Raw genomic sequence first — 27,006 nt, forward strand, 5'->3', positions numbered from 1 at the left:
TATAGGGTCAAAGGAAATATCCTCCGATGACAAAGAGAAAGAAGCTTTCTGAGAAACTTCTTTGTGTTCTGTGAAATCATATCACAAGTTACAGCTTTCCCCTCAAGAAGCCTTTTGCTAAGACAGTTCTTTTGGTATTGGCAAAGTGATATTTTGAAGCACATAGAGGTCTATGGTGAAAAAGGAAATATCCTCAGTTGAAATCTTTATAGAAGCTTTCTGAGAAACTGCTTAGTGTTCTGTTAATTCATCTCACAGAGTTACATTTGTATTTCGTGGATCTCTTTGCTAGCCTTATTTCTATGGAATCTGAGAACAGATATTTCGGATCCCTTTGAAGACAATAGCGCCAAAGGAAATATCCTCCGATAACAAAGAGAAAGAAGCTTTCTGAGAAACTTCTTTGTGTTCTGTGAAATCATCTCACAGAGGTACAGCTTTCCTCTCAAGAAGCCTTTCGCTAAGACAGTTCTTGTGGAAGTGGCAAAGAGATATTTGGAAGCCCATAGAGGGCTATATTGAAAAAGGAAATATCCTCTGATAAAATCTGGAAAGAAGCTTCCGGAGAAACTGCTTAGTGTTCTGTTAATTCATGTCACAGAGTTACATCTGTATTTCGTGGATCTCTTTGCTAGCCTTATTTCTGTGAATTCTGAGAACAGATATTTCGGATCCCTTTGAAGACTATAGGGCCAAAGGAAATATCCTCCGATAACAAAGAGAAAGAAGCTTTCTGAGAAACTTCTTTGTGTTCTGTGAAATCATATCACAGAGTTACAGCTTTCCCCTCAAGAAGCCTTTCGCTAAGACAGTTCTTGTGGAATTCGCAAAGTGATATTTGGAAGCCCATAGAGGGCTAAGGTGAAAAAGGAAATATCCTCAGATGAAATCTGGAAAGTAGATTCCTGAGAAACTGCTTAGTGTTCTGTTAATTCATCTCACAGAGTTACATCTGTATTTCGTGGATCTCTTTGCTAGCCTTATTTCTGTGGAATCTGAGAACAGATAATTCGGATCCCTTTGAAGACTATAGGGCCAAAGGAAATAACCTCCGATAACAAAGAGAAAGAAGCTTTCTGAGAAACTTCTTTGTGTTCTGTGAAATCATCTCACTGGGTTACAGGTTTCCCCTCAATAAGCCTTTCGCTAAGAAAGTTCTTGTGGAATTGGCAAAGTGATATTTGGAAGCCCAAAGAGGGCTATGGTGAAAAAGGAAATATTCTCAGATGAAATCTGGAAAGAAGCTTCCTGAGAAACTGCTTAGTGTTCTGTAAATTATTTCACAGAGTTACATCTGTATTTCGTGGATCTCTTTGCTAGCCTTATTTCTGTGGAATCTGAGAACAGATATTTTGGATCCCTTTGAAGACTATAGGACCAAAGGAAATATCCTCCGATAACAAAGAGAAAGAAGCTTTCTGAGAAACTTCTTTGTGTTCTGTGAAATCAACTCACAGAGTTTCAGCTTTCCCCTCAAGAAGCCTTTCGCTAAGACAGTTCTTCTGGAATTGGCAAAGTGATATTTGGAAGTCCTTAGAGGGCTACGGGGAAAAAGGACATATCCTCAGATGAAATCTGGAAAGAAGCTTTCTGAGAAACTGCTCCGTGATGTGTGACTTCCACTCACAGAGTTACATCTGTATTTCGTGGATCTCTTTGCTAGCCTTATTTCTGTGCAATCTGAGAACAGATAATTCGGATCCCTTTGAAGACTATAGGGCCAAAGGAAATAACCTCCGATAACAAAGAGAAAGAAGCTTTCTGAGAAACTTCTTTGTGTTCTGTGAAATCATCTCACTGGGTTACAGATTTCCCCTCAAGAAGCCTTTCGCTAAGAAAGTTCTTGTGGAATTGGCAAAGTGATATTTGGAAGCCCAAAGTGGGCTATGGTGAAAAAGGAAATATCCTCAGTTGAAACCTGCAAAGAAGCTTTCTAAGAAACTGCTTAGTGGTCTTTTAGTTCATCTCACCGAGTTACATCTGTGTTTCGTGGATCTCTTTGCTAGCCTTATTTCTGTGGAATCTGAGAACAGATATTTCGGATCCCTTTGAAGACTATAGGGCCAAAGGAAATATCCTATGATAACAAAGAGAAAGAAGCTTTCTGAGAAACTTCTTTGTGTTCTGTGAAATCACCTCACAGAGTTACAGCTTTCCCCTCAAGAAGCCTTTCGCTAAGACAGTTCTTGTGGAATTGGCAAAGTGATATTTGGAAGTCCATAGAGGGCTATGGTGAAAAAGGAAATATCCTCCGATGAAACCTGGAAAGAAGCTTTCTGAGAAACTGATCTGTGATGTGAGACTTCCACTCACAGAGTTACATCTGTATTTCGTGGATCTCTTTTCTAGCCTTATTTATGTTTAATCTGAGAACAGATATTTCGGATCCCTTTGAAGACTTTAGGGCCAAAGGAAATATCCTCCGATAACAAAGAGAAAGAAGCTTTCTGAGAAACTTCTTTGTGTTCTGTGAAATCACGTCAGAGAGTTACAGCTTTCCCCTCAAGAAGCCTTTCGCTAAGACAGTTCTTGTGGAATTGAAAAAGTGATATTTGGAAGCCCATAGTGGGCTATGGTGAAAAAGTAATTATCCTCTGCTGAATTCTGGAAAGAAGCTGTCTAAGAAACTGCTCTGTGATGTGTGACTTCCACTCAAAGAGTTACATCTGTCTTTCTTGGATCTCTTTGCTAGCCTTATTTCTGTGGAATCTGAGAACAGATATTTCGGATCCCTTTGAAGACTATAGGGCCGAAGGAAATATCCTACGATAACAAAGAGAAAGAAGCTTTCCAAGAAACTTCTTTGTGTTCTGTGAAATCATCTCACAGAGTTACAGCTTTCCCCTCAAGAAGCCTTTCGCTAAGACAGTTATTGTGGAATGGGCAAAGTGATATTTGGAAGACTATATAGGGCTATGGTGAAAAAGGAAATATCCTCTGATGAAATCTGGAAAGAAGCTTTCTAAGAAACTGCATTGTGATGTGTGACTTCCATTCACAGAGTTACATCTGTATTTCGTGGATCTCTTTGCTAGCCTTATTTCTGTGGAATCTGAGAACAGATATTTCCGATCCCTTTAAAGACTATAGGGCCAAAGGAAATATCCTTCTATAACATAGAGAAAGAAGCTTTGTGAGAAACTTCTTTGTGTTCTGTGAAATCAACTCACAGAGTTACAGCTTTCCTCTCCAGAAGCCTTTCGCTAAGACAGTTCTTGTGGAATTGGCAAAGTGATATTTGGAAGCCCATAGAGGGCTAAGGTGTAAAAGGAAATATCCTCCGATGAAATCTGGAAAGAAGTTTTCTGAGAAACTGCTTAGTGTTCTGTTAATTCCTCTCACAGAATTTCATCTGTGTTTCGTGGAACTCTTTGCTAGGCTTATTTCTGTGGAATCTGAGAACAGATATTTCGGATCCCTTTGAAGAGTATAGGGCCAAAGGAAATATCCTCCGACAAAAAAGAGAAAGAAGCTTTCTGAGAAACTTCTTTGTGTTCTATGAAATCATCTCACAGAGTTACAGCTTTCCCCTCAAGAAGACTTTCGCTAAGACAGTTCTTGTGTAATTGGCAAAGTGATATTTCGAAGCCCAAAGAGGGCTATGGTTAAAAAGGAAGTATCCTCAGATGAAATCTGGAAAGAAGCTTTCTGAGAAACTGCTTAGTGTTCTGTTGATTCATCTCACAGAGTTACATGTGTGTTTCCTGGATCTCTTTGCTAGCCTTAATTCTGTGGAATTTGAGAACAGATATTTCGAATCCCTTTGAAGGCTATAGGGTCAAAGGAAATATCCTCCAATAACAAAGAGAAAGAAGCTTTCTGAGAAACTTCTTTGTGTTCTGTGAAATCATCTCACAGAGTTACAGCTTTCCCCTCAAGAAGCCTTTTGCTAAGACAGTTCTTGTGGTATTGGCAAAGTGATATTTGGAAGCCCATAGAGATCTATGGTGAAAAAGGAAATATCCTCAGATGAAATCTGGAAAGAAGCTTTCTGAGAAAATGCTTAGTGTTCTGTTAATTCATCTCACAGAGTTACATTTGTATTTCGTGGATCTCTTTGCTAGCCTTATTTCTGTGGAATCTGAGAACAGATATTTCGGATCCCTTTGAAGACTATAGCGCCAAAGGAAATATCCTGCGATAACAAAGAGAAAGAAGCTTTCTGAGAAACTTCTTTGTGTTCTGTGAAATCATCTCACAGAGTTACAGCTTTCCCCTCAAGAAGCCTTTCTCTAAGACAGTTCTTGTGGAAGGGGCAAAGAGATATTTGGAAGCCCAAAGAGGGCTATGGTGAAAAAGGAAATATCCTCAGATGAAATCTGGAAAGAAGATTTCTTAGAAACTGCTCTGTGATGTGTGACTTCACTCACAGAGTTACATCTGTATTTCGTGGATCTCTTTGCTAGCCTTATTTCTGTGGAATCTGAGAACAGATATTTCGGATTCCTTTGAAGAATAGAAGCCCAAAGGAAATATCCTCCGATAACAAAGAGAAAGAAGCTTTCTGAGAAACTTCTTTGTGTTCTGTGAAATCAAGTCAAAGAGTTTCAGATTTCCCCTCAAGAAGCCTTTCGCTAAGACAGTTCTTGTGGAATTGGCAAAGTGATATTTGGAAGCCCATAGAGATCTATGGTGAAAAAGGAAATATCCTCAGATGAAATCTGGAAAGAAGATTTCTTAGAAACTGCTCTGTGATGTGTGACTTCACTCACAGAGTTACATCTGTATTTCGTGGATCTCTTTGCTAGCCTTATTTCTGTGGAATCTGAGAACAGATATTTCGGATCCCTTTGAAGACTATAGGGCCAAAGGAAATATCCTCCGATAACCAAGAGAAAGAAGCTTTCTGAGAAACTTCTTTGTGTTCTGTGAAATCATCCCACAGAGTTACAGCTTTCCCTTCAAGAAGCCTTTCACTAAGACAGTTCTTGTGGTATTGGCAAAGTGATAATTGGAATCCCATAAAGGGCTATGGTGAAAAAGGAAATATCCTAAGATGAAATGTGGAAAGAAGCTTTCTGAGAAACTGCTTAGCATTCTGTTAATTCATCTCACAGAGTTACATCTGTATTTCGTGGATCTCTTTGCTAGCCTTATTTCTGTGGAATCTGAGAACAGATATTTCGGATCCCTTTGAATACTATAGGGCGAAAGGAAATATCCTCCGATAACAGAGAGAAAGAAGGTTTCTGAGAAACTTCTTTGTGTTCTGTGAAATCATCTCACAGAGTTACAGCTTTCCCCTCAAGAAGCCTTCGCTAAGACAGTTCTTGTGGAATTGGCAAAGTGATATTTGGAAACCCATAGAGGTCTATGGTGAAAAAGGAAATATCCTCAGATGAAATCTGGAAACAAGCTTTCTGAGAAACTGCTTAGTGTTCTGTTAATTCATCTCACATAGTTGCATCTGTGTTTCGTGGATGTCTTTGCTACCCTTTTTTCTGCGGAATCTGAGAACAGATATTTCGGATCCCTTTGAAGATTTTGGGCCAAAGGAAATATCCTCCGATAACAAAGAGAAAGAAGCTTTCTGAGAAACTTCTTTGTGTTCTGTGAAATCATCTCACAGAGTTACAGCTTTCCCCTCAAGAAGCCTTTCGCTAAGAAAGTTCTTGTCTAATTGGCAAAGTGATATTTGGAAGCCCATAGAGGGCTATGGTGAAAAAGGAAATACCCTCATTTGAAACCTGGAAAGAAGCTTTCTAAGAAACTGCTTAGTGTTCTGTTAGTTCATTTCACCGAGTTACATCTGTGTTTCGTGGATCTCTTTGCGAGCCTTATTTCTGTGGATTCTGAGAACAGATATTTCGGATCCCCTTGAAGAATAGAAGGCCAAAGGAAATATCCTCCGATAACCAAGAGAAAGAAGCTTTCTGAGAAACGTCTTTCTGTTCTGTGAAATCAACTCACAGAGTTTCAGCTTTCCGCTCAGGAAGCCTTTCGCTAAGACAGTTCTTCTGGTATTGGCAAAGTGATATTTGGAAGCCCTTAGAGGGCTACGTTGAAAAAGGACATATCCTCAGATGAAATCTGGAAAGAACCTTTCTGAGAAACTGCTCTGTGATGTGTGACTTCCACTCACATAGTTACATCTGTATTTCGTGGATCTCTTTGCTAGCCTTATTTCTGTGGAATCTGAGAACAGATATTTCGGATCCCTTTGAAGACTACAGGGCCAAAGGAAATATCCTCCGATTACAAAGAGAAAGAAGCTTTTTGAGAAACTCCTTTGTGTTCTTTGAAATCATCTCACATAGTTACAGCTTTCCCCTCAAGACCCCTTTCGCTAAGACAGTTCTTGTGGAATTGGCAAAGTGATACTTGGAAGCCCGTAGAGGGTTATGGTGAAAAAGGAAATATTCTCAGATGAAATCTGGAAAGAAGCTTTCTGAGAAACTGCTTAGTGTTCTCTTAATTCATCTAACAGTGTTACATCTGTGTTTCATGGATCTCTTTGCTAGCGTTAATTCTGTGGAATCTGAGAACAGATATTTCGGTTCCCTTTGAAGACTCTAGGGCCAAAGGAAATATCCTCCGATAACAAAGAGAAAGAAGCTTTCTGAGAAACTTCTTTGTGTTCTGTGAAATCATCTCACAGAGTTACAGCTTTCCTCTAAAGAAGCCTTTCGCTAAGACAATTCTTGTGGATTTGGAAAAGTGATATTTGGAAGCCCATAGACGGCTGTGGTGAAAAAGGAAATATCCTCAGATGAAATCTGGAAAGAAGCTTTCTGAGAAACTGCTTTGTGATGTGAGACTTCCACTCACAGAGTTACATCTGTGTTTCGTGGATCTCCTTGCCAGCCTTATTTCTGTGGAATATGAGAACAGATATTTCGGATCCCCTGAAGACTTAGGGTTAAAGGAAATATCCTCCGATAACAAAGAGAAAGAAGCTTTCTGAGAAACTTCTTTGTGTTCTGTGAAATCATATCACAGAGTTACAGCTTTCTCCTCAAGAAGCCTTTCGCTAAGACAGTTCTTGCGGAATTGGCAATGTAATAATTGGAAGCCCATAGAGGGTTACGGTGAAAAAGTAAATACCCTCAGATGAAATCTGGAAAGAAGCTTTCTGAGAAACTTCTCTGTGATGTGTGACTTCCACTCACAGAGTTACATCTGTGTTTCGTGGAACTCTTTGCTAGGCTTATTTCTGTGGAATCTGAGAACAGATATTTTGGATCCGTTTTAAGACTACAGGGCCAAAGGAAATATCCTCCGATAACAAAGAGAAAGAAGCTTTCTGAGAAACTCCTTTGTGTTCTGTGAAATCATCTCACACAGTTACAGCTTTCCCCTCAAGAAGCCTTTCGCTAAGACAGTTCTTGTGGAATTGACAAAGTGATATTTTGAAGCCCAAAGAGGGCTATTTTGAAAAAGGAAATGTCCTCAGATGAAATCTGGAAAGAAGCTTTCTGAGAAACTGCTTAGTGTTCTCTTGATTCATCTTCCAGGGTTACATCTGTGTTTCCTGGATCTCTTTGCTAGCCTTATTTCTGTGGAATCTGAGAACAGATATTTCGGATCCCTTTGAACGCTATAGGGTCAAAGGAAATATCCTCCGATGACAAAGAGAAAGAAGCTTTCTGAGAAACTTCTTTGTGTTCTGTGAAATCATATCACAAGTTACAGCTTTCTCCTCAAGAAGCCTTTTGCTAAGACAGTTCTTTTGGTATTGGCAAAGTGATATTTTGAAGCACATAGAGGTCTATGGTGAAAAAGGAAATATCCTCAGTTGAAATCTTTATAGAAGCTTTCTGAGAAACTGCTTAGTGTTCTGTTAATTCATCTCACAGAGTTACATTTGTATTTCGTGGATCTCTTTGCTAGCCTTATTTCTATGGAATCTGAGAACAGATATTTCGGATCCCTTTGAAGACTATAGCGCCAAAGGAAATATCCTCCGATAACAAAGAGAAAGAAGCTTTCTGAGAAACTTCTTTGTGTTCTGTGAAATCATCTCACAGAGGTACAGCTTTCCTCTCAAGAAGCCTTTCGCTAAGACAGTTCTTGTGGAAGTGGCAAAGAGATATTTGGAAGCCCATAGAGGGCTATATTGAAAAAGGAAATATCCTCTGATAAAATCTGGAAAGAAGCTTCCGGAGAAACTGCTTAGTGTTCTGTTAATTCATGTCACAGAGTTACATCTGTATTTCGTGGATCTCTTTGCTAGCCTTATTTCTGTGAATTCTGAGAACAGATATTTCGGATCCCTTTGAAGACTATAGGGCCAAAGGAAATATCCTCCGATAACAAAGAGAAAGAAGCTTTCTGAGAAACTTCTTTGTGTTCTGTGAAATCATATCACAGAGTTACAGCTTTCCCCTCAAGAAGCCTTTCGCTAAGACAGTTCTTGTGGAATTCGCAAAGTGATATTTGGAAGCCCATAGAGGGCTAAGGTGAAAAAGGAAATATCCTCAGATGAAATCTGGAAAGTAGATTCCTGAGAAACTGCTTAGTGTTCTGTTAATTCATCTCACAGAGTTACATCTGTATTTCGTGGATCTCTTTGCTAGCCTTATTTCTGTGGAATCTGAGAACAAATATTTCGGATGCCTTTGAAGACTATAGGGCCAAATGAAATATCCTCTGATAACAAAGAGAAAGAAGCTTTCTGAGAAACTTCTTTGTGTTCTTTGAAATCAACTCACAGAGTTTCAACTTTGCCCTCAAGAAGCCTTTCGTTAAGACAATTCTTGTGGATTTAGCAAAGTGATATTTGGAAGCCCATAGAGGGCTGTGGTGAAAAAGGAAATATCCTCAGATGAAATCTGGAAAGAAGCTTTCTGAGAAACTTCTCTGTGATGTGTGACTCCCACTGACAGAGTTACATCTCTATTTCGTGGATCTCTTTGCTAGCCTTATTTCTGTGGAATTTGAGAACAGATATTTCGGATCCCTTTGAAGACTATAGGGCCAAAGGAAATATCCTCCGATAACAAAGCGAAATAAGCTTTCTGAGAAACTTCTTTCTGTTCTGTGAAATCATCTCACAGAGTTACAGCTTTCCCCTCAAGAAGCCTTCGCTAAGACAGTTCTTGTGGAATTGGCATAGTGATATTTGGAACACCATAGAGGTCTAGGGTGAAAAAGTAAATATCCTCAGATGAAATCTGGAAACAATCTTTCTGAAAAACTGCTTAGTGTTCTGTTAATTCATCTCACAGTGTTACATCTGTGTTTCTTGGATGTCTTTGCTAGCCTTATTTCTGTGGAATCTGAGAACAGATATTTCGGATCCCTTTGAAGACTTTGGGCCAAAGAAAATATCCTCTGATAACAGAGAGAAAGAAGCTTTCTGAGAAACTTCTTTGTGTTCTGTGAAATCATCTCACAGAGTTACAGCTTTCCCCTCAAGAAGGCTTTCGCTAAGAAACTTCTTGTCTAATTGGCAAAGTGATATTTGGAAGCCCATAGATGGCTATGGTGAAAAAGGAAATATCCTCAGTTGAAACCTGGAAAGAAGCTTTCTTAGAAACTGCTTAGTGTTCTGTTAGTTCATTTCACCGAGTTACATCTGTGTTTCGTGGATCTCTTTGCGAGCCTTATTTCTGTGGATTCTGAGAACAGATATTTCGGATCCCCTTGAAGAATAGAAGGCCAAAGGAAATATCCTCCGATAACCAAGAGAAAGAAGCTTTCTGAGAAACTTCTTTGTGTTCTGTGAAATCAACTCACAGAGTTTCAGCTTTCCCCTCAAGAAGCCTTTCGCTAAGACAGTTCTTCTGGAATTGGCAAAGTGATATTTGGAAGTCCTTAGGGGGCTACGGGGAAAAAGGACATATCCTCAGATGAAATCTGGAAAGAAGCTTTCTGAGAAACTGCTCCGTGATGTGTGACTTCCACTCACAGAGTTACATCTGTATTTCGTGGATCTCTTTGCTAGCCTTATTTCTGTGCAATCTGAGAACAGATAATTCGGATCCCTTTGAAGACTATAGGGCCAAAGGAAATAACCTCCGATAACAAAGAGAAAGAAGCTTTCTGAGAAACTTCTTTGTGTTCTGTGAAATCATCTCACTGGGTTACAGATTTCCCCTCAAGAAGCCTTTCGCTAAGAAAGTTCTTGTGGAATTGGCAAAGTGATATTTGGAAGCCCAAAGTGGGCTATGGTGAAAAAGGAAATATCCTCAGTTGAAACCTGCAAAGAAGCTTTCTAAGAAACTGCTTAGTGGTCTTTTAGTTCATCTCACCGAGTTACATCTGTGTTTCGTGGATCTCTTTGCTAGCCTTATTTCTGTGGAATCTGAGAACAGATATTTCGGATCCCTTTGAAGACTATAGGGCCAAAGGAAATATCCTATGATAACAAAGAGAAAGAAGCTTTCTGAGAAACTTCTTTGTGTTCTGTGAAATCACCTCACAGAGTTACAGCTTTCCCCTCAAGAAGCCTTTCGCTAAGACAGTTCTTGTGGAATTGGCAAAGTGATATTTGGAAGTCCATAGAGGGCTATGGTGAAAAAGGAAATATCCTCCGATGAAACCTGGAAAGAAGCTTTCTGAGAAACTGATCTGTGATGTGAGACTTCCACTCACAGAGTTACATCTGTATTTCGTGGATCTCTTTTCTAGCCTTATTTATGTTTAATCTGAGAACAGATATTTCGGATCCCTTTGAAGACTATAGGGCCAAAGGAAATATCCTCCGATAACAAAGAGAAAGAAGATTTCTGAGAAACGTCTTTGTGTTCTGTGAAATCATCTCACTGGGTTACAGATTTCCCCTCAAGAAGCCTTTCGCTAAGAAAGTTCTTGTGGAATTGGCAAAGTGATATTTGGAAGCCCAAAGTGGGCTATGGTGAAAAAGGAAATATCCTCAGTTGAAACCTGCAAAGAAGCTTTCTAAGAAACTGCTTAGTGGTCTTTTAGTTCATCTCACCGAGTTACATCTGTGTTTCGTGGATCTCTTTGCTAGCCTTATTTCTGTGGAATCTGAGAACAGATATTTCGGATCCCTTTGAAGACTATAGGGCCAAAGGAAATATCCTATGATAACAAAGAGAAAGAAGCTTTCTGAGAAACTTCTTTGTGTTCTGTGAAATCACCTCACAGAGTTACAGCTTTCCCCTCAAGAAGCCTTTCGCTAAGACAGTTCTTGTGGAATTGGCAAAGTGATATTTGGAAGTCCATAGAGGGCTATGGTGAAAAAGGAAATATCCTCCGATGAAACCTGGAAAGAAGCTTTCTGAGAAACTGATCTGTGATGTGAGACTTCCACTCACAGAGTTACATCTGTATTTCGTGGATCTCTTTTCTAGCCTTATTTATGTTTAATCTGAGAACAGATATTTCGGATCCCTTTGAAGACTATAGGGCCAAAGGAAATATCCTCCGATAACAAAGAGAAAGAAGCTTTCTGAGAAACTTCTTTGTGTTCTGTGAAATCACGTCAGAGAGTTACAGCTTTCCCCTCAAGAAGCCTTTCGCTAAGACAGTTCTTGTGGAATTGAAAAAGTGATATTTGGAAGCCCATAGTGGGCTATGGTGAAAAAGTAATTATCCTCTGCTGAATTCTGGAATGAAGCTGTCTAAGAAACTGCTCTGTGATGTGTGACTTCCACTCAAAGAGTTACATCTGTCTTTCTTGGATCTCTTTGCTAGCCTTATTTCTGTGGAATCTGAGAACAGATATTTCGGATCCCTTTGAAGACTATAGGGCCGAAGGAAATATCCTACGATAACAAAGAGAAAGAAGCTTTCCAAGAAACTTCTTTGTGTTCTGTGAAATCATCTCACAGAGTTACAGCTTTCCCCTCAAGAAGCCTTTCGCTAAGACAGTTATTGTGGAATGGGCAAAGTGATATTTGGAAGACTATATAGGGCTATGGTGAAAAAGGAAATATCCTCTGATGAAATCTGGAAAGAAGCTTTCTAGGAAACTGCATTGTGATGTGTGACTTCCATTCACAGAGTTACATCTGTATTTCGTGGATCTCTTTGCTAGCCTTATTTCTGTGGAATCTGAGAACAGATATTTCCGATCCCTTTAAAGACTATAGGGCCAAAGGAAATATCCTTCTATAACATAGAGAAAGAAGCTTTGTGAGAAACTTCTTTGTGTTCTGTGAAATCATCTCACAGAGTTACAGCTTTCCCCTCAAGAAGCCTTTCGCTAAGACAGTTCTTGTGGAATTGGCAAAGTGATATTTGGAAGCCCATAGAGGGCTAAGGTGTAAAAGGAAATATCCTCCGATGAAATCTGGAAAGAAGTTTTCTGAGAAACTGCTTAGTGTTCTGTTAATTCCTCTCACAGAATTTCATCTGTGTTTCGTGGAACACTTTGCTAGGCTTATTTCTGTGGAATCTGAGAACAGATATTTCGGATCCCTTTGAAGAGTATAGGGCCAAAGGAAATATCCTCCGACAAAAAAGAGAAAGAAGCTTTCTGAGAAACTTCTTTGTGTTCTATGAAATCATCTCACAGAGTTACAGCTTTCCCCTCAAGAAGACTTTCGCTAAGACAGTTCTTGTGTAATTGGCAAAGTGATATTTCGAAGCCCAAAGAGGGCTATGGTTAAAAAGGAAGTATCCTCAGATGAAATCTGGAAAGAAGCTTTCTGAGAAACTGCTTAGTGTTCTGTTGATTCATCTCACAGAGTTACATGTGTGTTTCCTGGATCTCTTTGCTAGCCTTAATTCTGTGGAATTTGAGAACAGATATTTCGAATCCCTTTGAAGGCTATAGGGTCAAAGGAAATATCCTCCAATAACAAAGAGAAAGAAGCTTTCTGAGAAACTTCTTTGTGTTCTGTGAAATCATCTCACAGAGTTACAGCTTTCCCCTCAAGAAGCCTTTCGCTAAGACAGTTATTGTGGAATGGGCAAAGTGATATTTGGAAGACTATATAGGGCTATGGTGAAAAAGGAAATATCCTCTGATGAAATCTGGAAAGAAGCTTTCTAAGAAACTGCATTGTGATGTGTGACTTCCATTCACAGAGTTACATCTGTATTTCGTGGATCTCTTTGCCTGCATTATTTCTGTGGAATCTGAGAACAGATATTTCCGATCCCTTTAAAGACTATAGGGCCAAAGGAAATATCCTTCTATAACATAGAGAAAGAAGCTTTGTGAGAAACTTCTTTGTGTTCTGTGAAATCATCTCACAGAGTTACAGCTTTCCCCTCAAGAAGCCTTTCGCTAAGACAGTTCTTGTGGAATTGGCAAAGTGATATTTGGAAGCCCTTAGAGGGCTAAGGTGTAAAAGGAAATATCCTCCGATGAAATCTGGAAAGAAGTTTTCTGAGAAACTGCTTAGTGTTCTGTTAATTCCTCTCACAGAATTTCATCTGTGTTTCGTGGAACTCTTTGCTAGGCTTATTTCTGTGGAATCTGAGAACAGATATTTCGGATCCCTTTGAAGAGTATAGGGCCAAAGGAAATATCCTCCAACAAAAAAGAGAAAGAAGCTTTCTGAGAAACTTCTTTGTGTTCTATGAAATCATCTCACAGAGTTACAGCTTTCCCCTCAAGAAGACTTTCGCTAAGACAGTTCTTGTGGAATTGGCAAAGTGATATTTGGAAGCCCATAGAGGGCTACGGTGAAAAAGGAAATATCCTCAGATGAAATCTGGAAAGAAGCTTTCTGAGAAACTGCTCTATGATGTGTGTCTTCCACTCACAGGGTTACATCTGTATTTCGTGGATCTCTTTGCTAGCCTTATTTCTGTGGAATCTGAGAACAGATATTTCGGATCCTTTGAAGACTATGGGGCCAAAGGAAACATCCTCCCATAATAAAGAGAAAGAAGCTTTCTGAGAAACTTCTTTGTGTTCTGTGAAATCATCTCACAGAGTTACAGCTTTCCCCTCAAGAAGCCTTTCGCTTAGACAGTTCTTGTGTAATTGGCAAAGTGATATTTGGAAGCCCTTATAGGGCTATGGTGAAAAAGGAAATATCCTCTGATGAAATGTGGAAAGAAGTTTTCTGAGAAACTGCTTTGCGTTCTGTTAATTCATCTCACAGAGCTACATCTGTATTTCATGGATCTATTTGCTTGCCTTATTTCTATGGAATCTGAGAACAGATATTGCGGATCCCTTTGAAGACTATAGGGCCTAAGGAAATATCCTCCGATAACAAAGAGAAAGAAGCTTTCTGAGAAACTTCTTTGTGTTCTGTGAAATCATCTCACAGAGTTACAGCTTTCCCCTCAAGAAGCCTTTCGATAAGACAGTTCTTGTGGAATTGGCAAAGTGATATTTGGAAGCCAATAGAGGGCTATGTTGAAAAAGTAAATATCCTCCGATGAAATCTGGAGAGAAGATATCTGAGAAACTTCTTTGTGCTTTGTTAATTCATCTCACCGAGTTACATCTGCATTTCTTGGGTCTCTTTGCTAGCCTTATTTCTGTGGAATCTGAGAACAGATATTTCAGATCCATTTGAAGACTATAGGGCCAAAGGAAATATCCTCCGATAACAAAGAGAAAGAAGCTTTCTGAGAAACTTCTTTGTGTTCTGTGAAATCATCTCACAGAGTTACAGCTTTCCCCTCAAGAAGCCTTTCGCTAAGACAGTTCTTGTGGAATTGAAAAAGTGATATTTGGAAGCCCATAGTGGGCTATGGTGAAAAAGTAAATATCCTCTGTTGAAATCTGGAAAGAAGCTGTCTAAGAAACTGCTCTGTGATGTGTGACTTCCACTCACAGAGTTACATCTGTCTTTCGTGGATCTCTTTGCTAGCCTTATTTCTCTGGAATCTGAGAACAGGTATTTCAGATCCCTTTGAAGACTATAGGGCCAAAGGAAATATCCTACGATAACAAAGAGAAAGAAGCTTTGTGAGAAACTTCTTTGTGTTCTGTGAAATCATCTCACAGAGTTACAGCTTTCCCCTCAAGAAGCCTTTCGCTAAGATAGTTATTGTGGAATGGGCAAAGTGATATTTGGAAGACTATATAGGGCTATGGTGAAAAAGGAAATATCATCTAATGAAATCTGGAAAGAAGCTTTCTAAGAAACTGCATTGTGATGTGTGACTTCCATTCACAGAGTTACATCTGTATTTCGTGGATCTCTTTGCTAGCCTTATTTCTGTGGAATCTGAGAACAGATATTTCCGATCCCTTTAAGGACTATAGGGCCAAAGGAAATATCCTCCTATAACATAGAGAAAGAAGCTTTGTGAGAAACTTCTTTGTGTTCTCTGAAATCATCTCACAGAGTTACCGCTTTCCCCTCAAGAAGCCTTTCGCTAAGACAGTTCTTGTGGAATTGGCAAAGTGATATTTGGAAGCCCATAGAGGGCTAAGGTGTAAAAGGAAATATCCTCCGATGAAATCTCGAAAGAAGTTTTATGAATAACTGCTTAGTGTTCTCTTAATTCATCTCACAGAGTTACTTCTGTATTTCGTGCATCTCTTTGCTTGCCTTATTGTGGTGGAATCTGAGAACAGATATTTCGGATTCCTTTGAAGAATAGAAGCCCAAAGGAAATATCCTCCGATAACAAAGAGAAAGAAGCTTTCTGAGAAACTTCTTTGTGTTCTGTGAAATCAACTCAAAGAGTTTCAGATTTCCCCTTAAGAAACCTTTCGCTAAGACAGTTCTTGTGGAATTGGCAAAGTGATATTTGGAAGCCCATAGAGATCTATGGGGAAAAAGGAAATATCCTCAGATGAAATCTGGAAAGAAGATTTCTTAGAAACTGCTCTGTGATGTGTGACTTCACTCACAGAGTTACATCTGTATTTCGTGGATCTCTTTGCTAGCCTTATTTCTGTGGAATCTGAGGACAGATATTTCGGATCACTTTGAAAACTATAGGGCCAAAGGAAATATCCTCCGATAACCAAGAGAAAGAAGCTTTCTGAGAAACTTCTTTGTGTTCTGTGAAATCAACTCACAGCGTTTCAGCATTCCCCTCAAGAAGCCTTTCGCTAAGGAAATTCATGTGGATTTCGCAATGTGATATTTGGAAGCCCATAGAGGAATATGGTGAAAAAGAAATATCCTCAGATGAAATCTGGAAAGAAGCTTTCTGAGAAACTGATCTGAGATGTGAGACTTCCACTCACAGAGTTACATCTGTATTTCGTTCATCTCTTTGCTAGCCTTATTTCTGTGGAATCAGAGAACAGATATTTCGGATGCCTTTCAAGACTCTACGGTCAAAGAAAATATCCTCCGATAACAAAGAGAAAGAAGCTTTCTGAGAAACTTCTTTGTGTTCTGTGAAATCATCCCACAGAGTTACAGCTTTCCCCTCAAGAAGCCTTTCACTAAGACAGTTATTGTGGAATTGGCAAAGTGATAATTGGAATCCCATAGAGGGCTATGGTGAAAAAGGAAATATCGTAAGATGAAATATGGAAAGAAGCTTTCTGAGAAATTGCTTAGCGTTCTGTTAATTCATCTCACAGAGTTACATCTGTATTTCGTGGATCTCTTTGCTAGCCTTTTTTCTGTGGAATCTGAGAACAGATATTTCGGATCCCTTTGAAGACTAAAGGGCCAAAGGAAATATCCTCCGATAACAAAGAGAAAGAAGCTTTCTGAGAAACTTCTTTGTGTTCTGTGAAATCATCTCACAGAGTTACAGCTTTCCCCTCAAGAAGCCTTCGCTAAGACAGTTCTTGTGGAATTGGCAAAGTGATATTTGGAAACCCATAGAGGTCTATGGTGAAAAAGGAAATATCCTCAGATGAAATCTGGAAACAAGCTTTCTGAGAAACTGCTTAGTGTTCTGTTAATTCATCTCACAGAGTTGCATCTGTGTTTCGTGGATGTCTTTGCTCCCCTTATTTGTGTGGAATCTGAGAACAGATATTTCGGATCCCTTTGAAGACTTTGGGCCAAAGGAAATATCCTCCGATAATAAAGAGAAAGAAGCTTTCTGAGAAACTTCTTTGTGTTCTGTGAAATCATCTCACAGAGTTACAGCTTTCCCCTCAAGAAGCCTTTCGCTAAGAAACTTCTTGTCTAATTGGAAAAGTGATATTTGGAAGCCCATAGAGGGCTATGGTGAAAAAGGAATTATCCTCAGTTGAAACCTGGAAAGAAGCTTTCTAAGAAACTGCTTAGTGTTCTGTTAGTTCATTTCACCGAGTTACATCTGTGCTTCGTGGATCCCTTTGCGAGCCTTATTTCTGTGGATTCTGAGAACAGATATTTCGGATCCCCTTGAAGAATAGAAGGCCAAAGGAAATATCCTCCGATAACCAAGAGAAAGAAGCTTTCTGAGAAACGTCTTTGTGTTCTGTGAAATCAACTCACAGTGTTTCAGCTTTCCGCTCAAGAAGCCTTTCGCTAAGACAGTTCTTCTGGTATTGGCAAAGTGATATTTGGAAGCCCTTAGAGATCTATGGTGAAAAAGGACATATCCTCAGATGAAATCTGGAAAGAAGCTTTCTGAGAAACTGCTTAGTGTTCTCTTAATTCATCTAAAAGAGTTACATCTGTGTTTCATGGATCTCTTTGCTAGCCATAATTCTGTGGAATCTGAGAACAGAAATTTCGGATCCCTTTGAAGGCTATAGGGTCAAAGGAAATATCCTCCGATAACAAAGAGAAAGAAGCTTTCTGAGAAACTTCTTTGCGTTCTGTGATATCATATAACAGAGTTACAGCTTTCCCCTAAATGGGCGTTTCGCTAAGACAGTTCTTGTGGAATTGGCAAAGAGATATTTGGAAGCCCATAGAGATCTATGGTGAAAAAGGAAATATCCTCAGATGAAATCAGGAAAGAAGCTTTCTGAGAAACTGCTTAGGGTTCTGTTAATTCATCTCACAGAGTTACATTTTCATTTCGTGGATCTCTTTGGTAGCCTTATTTCTGTGGAATCTGAGAAGAGATATTTCGGATCCCTTTGAAGACTATAGCGCCAAAGGAAATATCCTCCGAAAACAAAGAGAAAGAAGCTTTCTGAGAAACTTCTTTGTGTTCTCTGAAATCATCTCACAGAGTTACAGCTTTCCCCTCAAGGAGCCTTTCGCTAAGACAGTTCTTGTGGAAGGGGCAAGGAGATATTTGGAAGCCCAAAGAGGGCTATGGTGAATAAGGAAATATCCTCCGATGAAATCTGAAAAGAAGATTTATGAATAACTGCTTAGTGTTCTGTTAATTCATCTCACAGAGTTACATCTGTATTTCGTGGATCTCTTTGCTTGCCTTATTGTTGTGGAATGTGAAAACAGATATTTCGGATTCCTTTGAAGAATAGTAGCCCAAAGGAAATATCCTCCGATAACAAAGAGAAAGAAGCTTTCTGAGAAACTTCTTTGCGTTCTGTGAAATCATATCACAGAGTTACAGCTTTCCCCTAAATGGGCGTTTCGCTAAGACAGTTCTTGTGGAATTGGCAAAGTGATATTTGGAAGCCCTTAGAGATCTATGGTGAAAAAGGAAATATCCTCAGATGAAATTTGGAAAGATTTCTTAGAAACTGCTCTGTGATGTGTGACTTCACTCAAAGAGTTACATCTGTATTTCGTGGATCTCTTTGCTGGCCTTATTTCTGTGGAATCTGAGAACAGATATTTCGGATCCCTTTGAAGACTATTGGGCCAAAGGAAATATCCTCCGATAACAAAGAGAAAGAAGCTTTCTGAGAAACTTCTTTGTGTTCTGTGAAATCAATTCACAGAGTTTCAGCTTTCCCCTCAAGAAACCTTTCGGTAAGACAATTCTTGTGGAATTGGCAATGTGATATTTGGAAGCCCATAGAGGGATATGGTGAAAAAGAAATATCCTCAGATGAAGTCTGGAAAGAAGCTTTCTGAGAAACTTCTCTGTGATGTGAGACTTCCACTCACAGAGTTACATCTGTATTTCGTGGATTTCTTTTCTAGCCTTATTTCTGTGGAATCTGAGAACAAATATTTCGGATGCCTTTGAAGTCTATAGGGCCAAATGAAATATCCTCTGATAACAAAGAGAAAGAAGCTTTCTGAGAAACTTCTTTGTGTTCTTTGAAATCAACTCTCAGAGTTTCAACTTTGCCCTCAAGAAGCCTTTCGTTAAGACAATTCTTGTGGATTTAGCAAAGTGATATTTGGAAGCCCATAGAGGGCTGTGGTGAAAAAGGAAATATCCTCAGATGAAATCTGGAAAGAAGCTTTCTGAGAAACTTCTCTGTGATGTGTGACTCCCACTGACAGAGTTACATCTCTATTTCGTGGATCTCTTTGCTAGCCTTATTTCTGTGGAATTTGAGAACAGATATTTCGGATCCCTTTGAAGACTATAGGGCCAAAGGAAATATCCTCCGATAACAAAGCGAAATAAGCTTTCTGAGAAACTTCTTTCTGTTCTGTGAAATCATCTCACAGAGTTACAGCTTTCCCCTCAAGAAGCCTTCGCTAAGACAGTTCTTGTGGAATTGGCATAGTGATATTTGGAACACCATAGAGGTCTAGGGTGAAAAAGTAAATATCCTCAGATGAAATCTGGAAACAATCTTTCTGAAAAACTGCTTAGTGTTCTGTTAATTCATCTCACAGTGTTACATCTGTGTTTCTTGGATGTCTTTGCTAGCCTTATTTCTGTGGAATCTGAGAACAGATATTTCGGATCCCTTTGAAGACTTTGGGCCAAAGAAAATATCCTCTGATAACAGAGAGAAAGAAGCTTTCTGAGAAACTTCTTTGTGTTCTGTGAAATCATCTCACAGAGTTACAGCTTTCCCCTCAAGAAGGCTTTCGCTAAGAAACTTCTTGTCTAATTGGCAAAGTGATATTTGGAAGCCCATAGATGGCTATGGTGAAAAAGGAAATATCCTCAGTTGAAACCTGGAAAGAAGCTTTCTAAGAAACTGCTTAGTGTTCTGTTAGTTCATTTCACCGAGTTACATCTGTGTTTCGTGGATCTCTTTGCGAGCCTTATTTCTGTGGATTCTGAGAACAGATATTTCGGATCCCCTTGAAGAATAGAAGGCCAAAGGAAATATCCTCCGATAACCAAGAGAAAGAAGCTTTCTGAGAAACGTCTTTGTGTTCTGTGAAATCAACTCACAGTGTTTCAGCTTTCCGCTCAAGAAGCCTTTCGCTAAGACAGTTCTTCTGGTATTGGCAAAGTGATATTTGGAAGTCCTTAGAGGGCTACGGGGAAAAAGGACATATCCTCAGATGAAATCTGGAAAGAAGCTTTCTGAGAAACTGCTCCGTGATGTGTGACTTCCACTCACAGAGTTACATCTGTATTTCGTGGATCTCTTTGCTAGCCTTATTTCTGTGCAATCTGAGAACAGATAATTCGGATCCCTTTGAAGACTATAGGGCCAAAGGAAATAACCTCCGATAACAAAGAGAAAGAAGCTTTCTGAGAAACTTCTTTGTGTTCTGTGAAATCATCTCACTGGGTTACAGATTTCCCCTCAAGAAGCCTTTCGCTAAGAAAGTTCTTGTGGAATTGGCAAAGTGATATTTGGAAGCCCAAAGTGGGCTATGGTGAAAAAGGAAATATCCTCAGTTGAAACCTGCAAAGAAGCTTTCTAAGAAACTGCTTAGTGGTCTTTTAGTTCATCTCACCGAGTTACATCTGTGTTTCGTGGATCTCTTTGCTAGCCTTATTTCTGTGGAATCTGAGAACAGATATTTCGGATCCCTTTGAAGACTATAGGGCCAAAGGAAATATCCTATGATAACAAAGAGAAAGAAGCTTTCTGAGAAACTTCTTTGTGTTCTGTGAAATCACCTCACAGAGTTACAGCTTTCCCCTCAAGAAGCCTTTCGCTAAGACAGTTCTTGTGGAATTGGCAAAGTGATATTTGGAAGTCCATAGAGGGCTATGGTGAAAAAGGAAATATCCTCCGATGAAACCTGGAAAGAAGCTTTCTGAGAAACTGATCTGTGATGTGAGACTTCCACTCACAGAGTTACATCTGTATTTCGTGGATCTCTTTTCTAGCCTTATTTATGTTTAATCTGAGAACAGATATTTCGGATCCCTTTGAAGGCTATAGGGCCAAAGGAAATATCCTCCGATAACAAAGAGAAAGAAGCTTTCTGAGAAACTTCTTTGTGTTCTGTGAAATCACGTCAGAGAGTTACAGCTTTCCCCTCAAGAAGCCTTTCGCTAAGACAGTACTTGTGGAATTGAAAAAGTGATATTTGGAAGCCCATAGTGGGCAATGGTGAAAAAGTAATTATCCTCTGCTGAATTCTGGAAAGAAGCTGTCTAAGAAACTGCTCTGTGATGTGTGACTTCCACTCAAAGAGTTACATCGGTCTTTCTTGGATCTCTTTGCTAGCCTTATTTCTGTGGAATCTGAGAACAGATATTTCGGATCCCTTTGAAGACTATAGGGCCGAAGGAAATATCCTACGATAACAAAGAGAAAGAAGCTTTCCAAGAAACTTCTTTGTGTTCTGTGAAATCATCTCACAGAGTTACAGCTTTCCCCTCAAGAAGCCTTTCGCTAAGACAGTTATTGTGGAATGGGCAAAGTGATATTTGGAAGACTATATAGGGCTATGGTGAAAAAGGAAATATCCTCTGATGAAATCTGGAAAGAAGCTTTCTAAGAAACTGCATTGTGATGTGTGACTTCCATTCACAGAGTTACATCTGTATTTCGTGGATCTCTTTGCTAGCCTTATTTCTGTGGAATCTGAGAACAGATATTTCCGATCCCTTTAAAGACTATAGGGCCAAAGGAAATATCCTTCTATAACATAGAGAAAGAAGCTTTGTGAGAAACTTCTTTGTGTTCTGTGAAATCATCTCACAGAGTTACAGCTTTCCCCTCAAGAAGCCTTTCGCTAAGACAGTTCTTGTGGAATTGGCAAAGTGATATTTGGAAGCCCATAGAGGGCTAAGGTGTAAAAGGAAATATCCTCCGATGAAATCTGGAAAGAAGTTTTCTGAGAAACTGCTTAGTGTTCTGTTAATTCCTCTCACAGAATTTCATCTGTGTTTCGTGGAACTCTTTGCTAGGCTTATTTCTGTGGAATCTGAGAACAGATATTTCGGATCCCTTTGAAGAGTATAGGGCCAAAGGAAATATCCTCCGACAAAAAAGAGAAAGAAGCTTTCTGAGAAACTTCTTTGTGTTCTATGAAATCATCTCACAGAGTTACAGCTTTCCCCTCAAGAAGACTTTCGCTAAGACAGTTCTTGTGTAATTGGCAAAGTGATATTTCGAAGCCCAAAGAGGGCTATGGTTAAAAAGGAAGTATCCTCAGATGAAATCTGGAAAGAAGCTTTCTGAGAAACTGCTTAGTGTTCTGTTGATTCATCTCACAGAGTTACATGTGTGTTTCCTGGATCTCTTTGCTAGCCTTAATTCTGTGGAATTTGAGAACAGATATTTCGAATCCCTTTGAAGGCTATAGGGTCAAAGGAAATATCCTCCAATAATAAAGAGAAAGAAGCTTTCTGAGAAACTTCTTTGTGTTCTGTGAAATCATATCACAGAGTTACAGCTTTCCCCTCAAGAAGCCTTTTGCTAAGACAGTTCTTGTGGTATTGGCAAAGTGATATTTGGAAGCCCATAGAGATCTATGGTGAAAAAGGAAATATCCTCAGATGAAATCTGGAAAGAAGCTTTCTGAGAAAATGCTTAGTGTTCTGTTAATTCATCTCACAGAGTTACATTTGTATTTCGTGGATCTCTTTGCTAGCCTTATTTCTGTGGAATCTGAGAACAGATATTTCGGATCCCTTTGAAGACTATAGCGCCAAAGGAAATATCCTCCGATAACAAAGAGAAAGAAGCTTTCTGAGAAACTTCTTTGTGTTCTGTGAAATCAAGTCAAAGAGTTTCAGATTTCCCCTCAAGAAGCCTTTCGCTAAGACAGTTCTTGTGGAATTGGCAAAGTGATATTTGGAAGCCCATAGAGATCTATGGTGAAAAAGGAAATATCCTCAGATGAAATCTGGAAAGAAGATTTCTTAGAAACTGCTCTGTGATGTGTGACTTCACTCACAGAGTTACATCTGTATTTCGTGGATCTCTTTGCTAGCCTTATTTCTGTGGAATCTGAGAAGAGATATTTCGGATCCCTTTGAAGACTATAGCGCCAAAGGAAATATCCTCCGAAAACAAAGAGAAAGAAGCTTTCTGAGAAACTTCTTTGTGTTCTCTGAAATCATCTCACAGAGTTACAGCTTTCCCCTCAAGGAGCCTTTCGCTAAGACAGTTCTTGTGGAAGGGGCAAGGAGATATTTGGAAGCCCAAAGAGGGCTATGGTGAATAAGGAAATATCCTCCGATGAAATCTGAAAAGAAGATTTATGAATAACTGCTTAGTGTTCTGTTAATTCATCTCACAGAGTTACATCTGTATTTCGTGGATCTCTTTGCTTGCCTTATTGTTGTGGAATGTGAAAACAGATATTTCGGATTCCTTTGAAGAATAGTAGCCCAAAGGAAATATCCTCCGATAACAAAGAGAAAGAAGCTTTCTGAGAAACTTCTTTGCGTTCTGTGAAATCATATCACAGAGTTACAGCTTTCCCCTAAATGGGCGTTTCGCTAAGACAGTTCTTGTGGAATTGGCAAAGTGATATTTGGAAGCCCTTAGAGATCTATGGTGAAAAAGGAAATATCCTCAGATGAAATTTGGAAAGATTTCTTAGAAACTGCTCTGTGATGTGTGACTTCACTCAAAGAGTTACATCTGTATTTCGTGGATCTCTTTGCTGGCCTTATTTCTGTGGAATCTGAGAACAGATATTTCGGATCCCTTTGAAGACTATTGGGCCAAAGGAAATATCCTCCGATAACAAAGAGAAAGAAGCTTTCTGAGAAACTTCTTTGTGTTCTGTGAAATCAATTCACAGAGTTTCAGCTTTCCCCTCAAGAAACCTTTCGGTAAGACAATTCTTGTGGAATTGGCAATGTGATATTTGGAAGCCCATAGAGGGATATGGTGAAAAAGAAATATCCTCGGATGAAATCTGGAAAGAAGCTTTCTGAGAAACTGCTCTGTGATGGGAGACTTCCACTCACAGAGTTACATCTGTATTTCGTGGATTTCTTTTCTAGCCTTATTTCTGTGGAATCTGAGAACAAATATTTCGGATGCCTTTGAAGACTATAGGGCCAAATGAAATATCCTCTGATAACAAAGAGAAAGAAGCTTTCTGAGAAACTTCTTTGTGTTCTTTGAAATCAACTCACAGAGTTTCAACTTTGCCCTCAAGAAGCCTTTCGTTAAGACAATTCTTGTGGATTTAGCAAAGTGATATTTGGAAGCCCATAGAGGGCTGTGGTGAAAAAGGAAATATCCTCAGATGAAATCTGGAAAGAAGCTTTCTGAGAAACTTCTCTGTGATGTGTGACTCCCACTGACAGAGTTACATCTCTATTTCGTGGATCTCTTTGCTAGCCTTATTTCTGTGGAATTTGAGAACAGATATTTCGGATCCCTTTGAAGACTATAGGGCCAAAGGAAATATCCTCCGATAACAAAGCGAAATAAGCTTTCTGAGAAACTTCTTTCTGTTCTGTGAAATCATCTCACAGAGTTACAGCTTTCCCCTCAAGAAGCCTTCGCTAAGACAGTTCTTGTGGAATTGGCATAGTGATATTTGGAACACCATAGAAGTCTAGGGTGAAAAAGTAAATATCCTCAGATGAAATCTGGAAACAATCTTTCTGAAAAACTGCTTAGTGTTCTGTTAATTCATCTCACAGTGTTACATCTGTGTTTCTTGGATGTCTTTGCTAGCCTTATTTCTGTGGAATCTGAGAACAGATATTTCGGATCCCTTTGAAGACTTTGGGCCAAAGAAAATATCCTCTGATAACAGAGAGAAAGAAGCTTTCTGAGAAACTTCTTTGTGTTCTGTGAAATCATCTCACAGAGTTACAGCTTTCCCCTCAAGAAGGCTTTCGCTAAGAAACTTCTTGTCTAATTGGCAAAGTGATATTTGGAAGCCCATAGATGGCTATGGTGAAAAAGGAAATATCCTCAGTTGAAACCTGGAAAGAAGCTTTCTAAGAAACTGCTTAGTGTTCTTTTAGTTCATTTCACCGAGTTACATCTGTGTTTCGTGGATCTCTTTGCGAGCCTTATTTCTGTGGATTCTGAGAACAGATATTTCGGATCCCCTTGAAGAATAGAAGGCCAAAGGAAATATCCTCCGATAACCAAGAGAAAGAAGGTTTCTGAGAAACTTCTTTGTGTTCTGTGAAATCAACTCACAGAGTTTCAGCTTTCCCCTCAAGAAGCCTTTCGCTAAGACAGTTCTTCTGGAATTGGCAAAGTGATATTTGGAAGTCCTTAGAGGGCTACGGGGAAAAAGGACATATCCTCAGATGAAACCTGGAAAGAAGCTTTCTGAGAAACTGATCTGTGATGTGAGACTTCCACTCACAGAGTTACATCTGTATTTCGTGGATCTCTTTTCTAGCCTTATTTATGTTTAATCTGAGAACAGATATTTCGGATCCCTTTGAAGACTATAGGGCCAAAGGAAATATCCTCCGATAACAAAGAGAAAGAAGCTTTCTGAGAAACTTCTTTGTGTTCTGTGAAATCACGTCAGAGAGTTACAGCTTTCCCCTCAAGAAGCCTTTCGCTAAGACAGTACTTGTGGAATTGAAAAAGTGATATTTGGAAGCCCATAGTGGGCAATGGTGAAAAAGTAATTATCCTCTGCTGAATTCTGGAAAGAAGCTGTCTAAGAAACTGCTCTGTGATGTGTGACTTCCACTCAAAGAGTTACATCGGTCTTTCTTGGATCTCTTTGCTAGCCTTATTTCTGTGGAATCTGAGAACAGATATTTCGGATCCCTTTGAAGACTATAGGGCCGAAGGAAATATCCTACGATAACAAAGAGAAAGAAGCTTTCCAAGAAACTTCTTTGTGTTCTGTGAAATCATCTCACAGAGTTACAGCTTTCCCCTCAAGAAGCCTTTCGCTAAGACAGTTATTGTGGAATGGGCAAAGTGATATTTGGAAGACTATATAGGGCTATGGTGAAAAAGGAAATATCCTCTGATGAAATCTGGAAAGAAGCTTTCTAAGAAACTGCATTGTGATGTGTGACTTCCATTCACAGAGTTACATCTGTATTTCGTGGATCTCTTTGCTAGCCTTATTTCTGTGGAATCTGAGAACAGATATTTCCGATCCCTTTAAAGACTATAGGGCCAAAGGAAATATCCTTCTATAACATAGAGAAAGAAGCTTTGTGAGAAACTTCTTTGTGTTCTGTGAAATCATCTCACAGAGTTACAGCTTTCCCCTCAAGAAGCCTTTCGCTAAGACAGTTCTTGTGGAATTGGCAAAGTGATATTTGGAAGCCCATAGAGGGCTAAGGTGTAAAAGGAAATATCCTCCGATGAAATCTGGAAAGAAGTTTTCTGAGAAACTGCTTAGTGTTCTGTTAATTCCTCTCACAGAATTTCATCTGTGTTTCGTGGAACTCTTTGCTAGGCTTATTTCTGTGGAATCTGAGAACAGATATTTCGGATCCCTTTGAAGAGTATAGGGCCAAAGGAAATATCCTCCGACAAAAAAGAGAAAGAAGCTTTCTGAGAAACTTCTTTGTGTTCTATGAAATCATCTCACAGAGTTACAGCTTTCCCCTCAAGAAGACTTTCGCTAAGACAGTTCTTGTGTAATTGGCAAAGTGATATTTCGAAGCCCAAAGAGGGCTATGGTTAAAAAGGAAGTATCCTCAGATGAAATCTGGAAAGAAGCTTTCTGAGAAACTGCTTAGTGTTCTGTTGATTCATCTCACAGAGTTACATGTGTGTTTCCTGGATCTCTTTGCTAGCCTTAATTCTGTGGAATTTGAGAACAGATATTTCGAATCCCTTTGAAGGCTATAGGGTCAAAGGAAATATCCTCCAATAATAAAGAGAAAGAAGCTTTCTGAGAAACTTCTTTGTGTTCTGTGAAATCATATCACAGAGTTACAGCTTTCCCCTCAAGAAGCCTTTTGCTAAGACAGTTCTTGTGGTATTGGCAAAGTGATATTTGGAAGCCCATAGAGATCTATGGTGAAAAAGGAAATATCCTCAGATGAAATCTGGAAAGAAGCTTTCTGAGAAAATGCTTAGTGTTCTGTTAATTCATCTCACAGAGTTACATTTGTATTTCGTGGATC

This window comes from Macaca nemestrina, chromosome 14 (assembly GCF_043159975.1).
Source record: "Macaca nemestrina isolate mMacNem1 chromosome 14, mMacNem.hap1, whole genome shotgun sequence".
NCBI classification, from domain to species: domain Eukaryota; kingdom Metazoa; phylum Chordata; class Mammalia; order Primates; family Cercopithecidae; genus Macaca; species Macaca nemestrina.